Consider the following 5,572-nt stretch of genomic DNA (forward strand, 5'->3'; position numbering starts at 1 on the left):
TGATGTTGGTTAAACTAAGTCCGTTATTGGAACAGTTCCATAATGAAAGTAAAGTATTTCGAGTTTGTAAATGGTCTTAAAAATTTATCACGCAATTATAACCACTTTATAATAAACTATAAACTGATTTCCAAGTACCCAGTGTTTAAGTGAAAAGAAAATAACACATCGTTAAACCTTAACAGTTTTATTATAACTGATATCTACAACTTTGAATAATCAAATATTTGGTGGCAACAAGGAACAGGGAAATAGTTTTATATCAAGATATCCACTCGCAGTTACAATTTTGTTCTAAAATTGGCGAGTCGCTAGTTGTTATTCATGGTGTTAAAGTATAGACAGATATTCTCTCATACTGAATATCATAAAAGTGACTAGATTCTTCCGCTGGTCAGCCAATTATTCGGGATCTAACCTGGATGACCACCCAATAATGTAGAACCTGGAAGGGCATCAATCCCATTTCTTGGTGCTGTCACTTGTTTTGTTTCATTAGCAAGACAATAATGAAGTTATAAATCTCTAGCTGTAAACTCGGTTAATCTTACTGTATGACCAGTACGAATCAATCATATGGTCCTTCTGGCTCTTCTCGCCTATTTTGAAACATACAGTTCTTATGTTTCAAAATTACACGGTCAGTGAGCTAGTAAGCAAGACGCGTGGAGAAGTGTTCGGTTTTAATTATGAACTGTGTAGTTTTATTCTTTGTTGAGACCATACCGAAATTATAGCGTATCTGGTTGGAACAATATCGAAATGGCAACTGGTGATGCTTTATATTCCATTTACTAGTTAATAAACCTGTCATATTTAGTGATTACAATCATGACTAGAACAACAACAATATGTTTACAAATATATCGTCAGCCATTATAATACTGAAAAGGATTGAAATCGTTTTATTTTAAAAGTATTAGAAGTATTAAAACAATCTCCTTCTATTAACCACTATATTAATCTCTTTTAGAAGATAAAATTGGAATGACATTACTTCTGATTTCTACATTCTCTAATTCAACAGTTTTACACCTACAGTTTACCTTTAAAGATCTAGCTAACTTCGAAGTTGTTTGATAAAAACAGCAACCTCATTTCCAGGTCATTTAAGAGACGCCAGCAGTGAGGCTACAGAGATCTGTCTTCTCTTATGAACCTTAAAACAACGAATATTTCCCTTTATCTCTTCTGTTTTTGTTGTTGTTAAGAGCACTTAATTACCATCAGTAAAGTGGATTTGGCACCAAACGAGAAGTCCTTGAGCAAACTCGTGAATCTGATGCTGCTCTCATATTCAAATGTGCAGCTTCTGACCACATTTATTTCAAAAAAAGACTCACTTTTTTTTTCTTTACGAAAATGCTTACTTTATGGTTAATAAAAGTTGGAACACTCATCATTAAGCTGTATATCTTCACGTTCAACACTGAAATAATACGCGAAGAAAACATCTTAAACTTCCCCAGTATCAGCACAAAACTAAGATGGGTATTACTGTATAATCACAGTAAGTTGGATATTACTGTACAATCACAGTAAGATGGGTATTACTGTACAATCACAGACAAACATAACTCCTGAGATTAAAGTAAAACCGTGTAACATATAGAAATGAAACTGATGTTACGTACTCATAATGTAACTTTAAGTGTTACAATGATAGCCAAAGAAACTCCACAAATAGTAAAAATTTATGTTTTATATTTATATACGATAAAAATGTTTAATTTAGATTCCTAAGCCTAAATTATAATCAAAGCAATGTATTTCTTGATCTCTTACTAGTGAAAATGTAAATTATTAAAACGTGTTTTTCTAAACTAAGCTAGAAACAATAATTGAAAGCTTTGCAGAATTGGTCAAATTATCACACATACACGAAAACGCATGCTGCCCTATTAATGCAGTTTTCGTGATTCATGTGTGTCTCCCATTACGTAATCTAAATTCATAAAATATTTGATAATATATAGACATACGCTGATACTGTAAACAGACAAATTCTTATTGCACCATTTTTGTTATGTGAATCTATCTTGGTAAAATAGGCCATAAAGTTATATATGATTCAAAGAAATATATTCGTGATATTAAAAGACCGTAAATGTGTTACAACTGAAGTTATATTACGTTCTAAGTAAAAAGAACAAACAGGCTGAATCACATTTTCTTAAAAGCTATAATTTAAACTGTAACTTTCGAGTAAATACGACACAAGCCTAAACACATGAAACGTGTTTTATATTTATCGCGCACTTTAGTTGCTTACAAATACGAATGCGCTTATTACGTTTTTTTATGTTGTTGTTGTTTTTCATGGTTAACGAAAGTAGTTCAGTTATCATTCTTCAGTCTGTTTGTGGGAATATTCTAAACGTATCTTCAATGGAACTTATGCTGTTAGGAACGATATTGTCAGTCATCAAAATTTCGGTTCGTGAATTACAGACTTAATTCGTTGTCTAGATGATGTATACAAACTAATCCAAATACCAATGGGGAAATGTATTATTTAGTAGTCCATTACCATTATCATATGAATATGGCAACAACGTTTCACAAAAACTTAGTGACTATATCAATACACCCGAATCAGAAAGATGTCTAGTTATTGTTGCAACGCTCTATATAAACTAAAATTGTAAAGGAATTAAAAACACTGGGTACGATTGAAGCCTAACTTTATAAATGAGATGACTGTGTGATGTGCTTTAGTATGAGAGTTTATTATTTTATGATCTGAACATAAATTTTGCAAACTAGTCATATTTACTAAGTAGGATGTGATTTCTAAAATAAGAATTTTTTAAATAAATGTTTTGGAGTAAATATTTGGTTATTTGATTTTTTCAACAAAATTTAATTTTCTTTCATTATAATGCCCAAATCAATTATATAATTTCTTTATTTTTTGATTTTGTAGCGAATTAATTGATTGATATCAGTTTCATCTCTATAAGTTGAACGGTTTGTATATTAAACCCGCGATGTCCTTTTCTTTGGTGAGTGTACTTAGAGTGAACCCTAAGCCATTGCGATGAACGCACAACTCTGAAAACCCTCTTTTCATTGGACGACTGACACGTGAGTACACTCGATACGTCAGGTTGAATGTCTGACACGTGCTTAGTGACGTTTAGAAACGTGTAATATTATCTACCAATTGCTTGGGGCTGTAAACTTTGTATTGATTGGAATAAAACAGACCTAGTTGAAACGATAGGTTGCCAAGTCTACCGTCGTAGGTGCAGCTGGTGGGTTTCACAAAGCTGTGCTCACATCCCTCTGGAATTGGATGGGAAACGAGGAAATTAGGAGTATTCTTTTTTAATATGACGTTCCACTAGCAGGAAACGTGGCGTTTACACACAATTACATGTACATTGTGGTGGCAGAACTCGAAGTCCAGCAAGTAAGTTCAAAACTCGATTCACATCTTTACTGACGCACAACCTGCAAGTTCTGAAAGAATGGGTAGTTAAGGAAAACAAATATTTCAATAAAAAAAATTATTAGAAAAAAAAAGTTATCTGATTACTTAACTGGAAGGCAAATATTACCTGACGTCTGAAATGAATAAATTTGATGCTATAGTTATTCGTAAAATATAGTTACATTATAAATTTATAAAATATTCCTTCTGAAGCATCACAAATAAGATTTTCTAACATACATTCACATTGTTGTTAGTTACAATTTAATATACCAATATTCATATGTTAAAATTATGATCACTGTAATTAGTTCTAAACTCAATATCTTATCCAGTATTCTCACAGATCAAAGTCATAAAATCATTTACCATTTTCATCAAATACCAGTGAAAACGAATTCAGAAAGCAACTCTGGACAGGAGCTGATATCTTTACATATGTCGCTCTGTCACTCCCGGTATTCATCCCGGGTTTAATTTTTTCTGCTTTTAGCCACTGGATTAACAAGACCAGTAATGTATCTAGAAGACTGTGCGTATATCAACTGTTTGGTTACTGCATTAGCAAACTCTGAGTAGTGAAGAAAATCAGTCGATGTAAAGCACAAAATGTTTGCACGTGTACATACGACTAAAGAGTTGAAACAACAAAAACTTTTTATCTCAAAAATAAGCTATACTAATATGAAAACTCCCAAATCTTGTTCTAATGACTATTCTTCCGTAGTTAAAACTACGTAGCTCATCGAAAAGTGTAACCATTTACTTTATGTACCATTCAGTTCCATCATTTCGATAAGGTTTTAAGCATATATGTGTGTAAGGTTAGAAACGAAGGTAATTCCATTAACATGAAACAAATACACGCATATTTAGGTTAGAACTGAAAGAAACAACAAAGTAGAAGAACAAATGTTGACCATTGCTGGCTGTTTTCGTGCGTAACTTGTTCTACATTATAAAAACCATGGTCAAGAGTTAACGTGTTACAAATATTAACAGTACATATGATTATTCCGTGTATGTATTATGTTAACAACAAGAACTACTAATGGTAATTACTAATACTTTAGCTGACCGCATTTTACAAAGTCAGGAAGTTTCTTCAATGTCTTTATTTACATAGAAAAGTCGAGATATTTCTGTCAAACTTTCCATAAATGTATGAACTACTTCACAGATTGCCTACTGAGAGCTTTATATCCAAACAAAAAAGAATCAACTTACCACATCGTCTAATTTTTTTGGGTATCAACTTACCACATCGTTTATTTTTTTGGGGTATCAACTTAACACATCGTCTATTTTTTATTTTTAGGGGGTATCAACTTACCACATCGTATAATTTTTAGGGGGTATCAATTTACGACATCTTATAATTTTTAGGGGTATCAACTTACCACATCGTATAATTTTTAGGGGTATCAACTTACCACATCGTATAATTTTTAGGGGGTATCCATTTAAGACATCTTATAATTTTTAGGGGTATCCACTTACCACATCGTATAATTTTTAGGGGGTATCAATTTACGACATCTTATAATTTTTAGGGGTATCAACTTACCACATCGTATAATTTTTAGGGGTATCAACTTACCACATCGTCTAATTTTTTTTCTGGTTTATCTTAAAATTAATTCGGCGAAAATAATCATATTTTTGAGTTGGGATCACCCTTACCACTTAAACATTCTCACTTTTTTGGCTCCACTAACAACTAAATGTTATTATTGCAACCAAGGTTTTTCAACTTTAGCTAGCTACTTCGAAATGAAACGCTAGTTACGCAAGGAACTTCTCCATATTATAGATCCATACACACACCGTGGCTCAGCAGCAAGTCTGATGGCTTATAACTTTAAAATTCGGATTTAAATTCTCTTGGTGGGAATAATACAGATAACTTATTGTGTAGCTTTGTGCTTGATTAAAAACAAACAAACCCTATATTATATTATGAAAGCATAGTATACATATTTCACTAAAAAATTCATGCTTTCTTTGCGAACTCATTCAATCACTCTTATATAATCAGTCTTAAAACTTTTATGAGTGCACTTTGTTAAATCCCCATTTGGTCAACTGAACACTAGAATTGAATTTTCCGGGAAAACGCGACGCGCTAGATAAAGT

At 32.3% G+C, this 5,572-nt stretch overlaps 1 protein-coding gene across 2 annotated transcripts in view; it reads right to left on the bottom strand.

Annotated features, from left to right (window-relative positions):
- Window positions 1-2,897: 2,897 nt before the first annotated feature.
- LOC106456954 (potassium voltage-gated channel protein Shaker-like) overlaps window positions 2,898-5,572 on the bottom strand; it is a 120,872-nt gene continuing 118,197 nt past the window's right edge. For both annotated transcript variants that reach the window (XM_022382747.1, XM_022382746.1), the window contains exon 3: window positions 2,898-3,465. The gene's annotated coding sequence lies outside the window, so the exon portion shown is untranslated. The remainder of the gene's footprint in view (window positions 3,466-5,572) is intronic.

This window comes from Limulus polyphemus, unplaced genomic scaffold, assembly GCF_000517525.1.
Source record: "Limulus polyphemus unplaced genomic scaffold, Limulus_polyphemus-2.1.2 Scaffold274, whole genome shotgun sequence".
NCBI lineage: Eukaryota > Metazoa > Arthropoda > Merostomata > Xiphosura > Limulidae > Limulus > Limulus polyphemus.